The sequence below is a fragment of the Orycteropus afer genome, unplaced genomic scaffold (assembly GCF_000298275.1).
Source record: "Orycteropus afer afer isolate SDZICR_OR568_19922 unplaced genomic scaffold, OryAfe1.0 scaffold01169, whole genome shotgun sequence".
Lineage (NCBI taxonomy): Eukaryota > Metazoa > Chordata > Mammalia > Tubulidentata > Orycteropodidae > Orycteropus > Orycteropus afer.
In genome coordinates this window covers 43,892-44,797 of record NW_006922756.1, presented here as the reverse complement: position 1 = coordinate 44,797, position 906 = coordinate 43,892, and positions in this window count along the sequence as shown.

The following is a 906-nucleotide window of genomic DNA, read 5'->3' as shown; positions in this document are numbered from 1 at the left end:
GACCTACAGAAGCAGCAAGGAACTCTGATGTCACAGTGGCTAAGGAATTTGACTGCTAAGCAGAAGCTGGTGGTTCAAACCCACCAGCAACTCTTCAGAAGGAAGTTTGGGCAATCTACTTCTGTAGAGATACCACCTTGGAAACCCCAAGGAGGGGTCGCTATGAGTCGGGACTCACTCGATGGCAGTGAGTTTGAATTTTTTTGTTGTTGTTGTTTGTTTTTTTGGACAGAGGCAACAAGTAAATTCAGAGGACCATCTTAGTAAATGCAGTGTTTGTCAGGAAGCAGTGGAAGTTAAGGTTGGGTAAATGGATGTCTCAGTTTAGGAATAAAAGGTGCTATAAATTTATTATCCAACATATAAACAGTAATTCTTATCAATGGTCACCCCGGTCAAGTCTAAGCATGGGCTTAACAGATGCTCTATTATTCAATAAAAACTTGATCAGTTAATTAGAAATGTTAAGGAATGTCCTCCAATTCCAGCATTTTTGGTGAACAACTATTCTTACTCACCTAGCCATGCTTTTCATGAATCTGTAGACATCAACTATATTCCCATCCTCAGCTTTTATTTCTCCAGAAGCATCATGGTCTCCTAAATTATTATGGAAACTCTTCAACCTCATATCTCTTTCTTGTGATACAACCATCAGGTGAAAACCATTAAAATTAAACTTTTTTGTTTCTTTTCATTGTAAAACAATTTAACACTGAAGAAAACTGGAAGAAAAAGGCACCCATGGTTCCTAACAAACAAATTATGGTTTTACATGCTGTATTATGGTTTTGTTTATATACATTATATGCATGTATGTTGTTGTTGTTGTTATGTGCCGTCAAGTCAGCCCTGACTCATAGCGACCCCTCCTTGGGTTTCCGAGGCAGTATCACTACGGAAGTA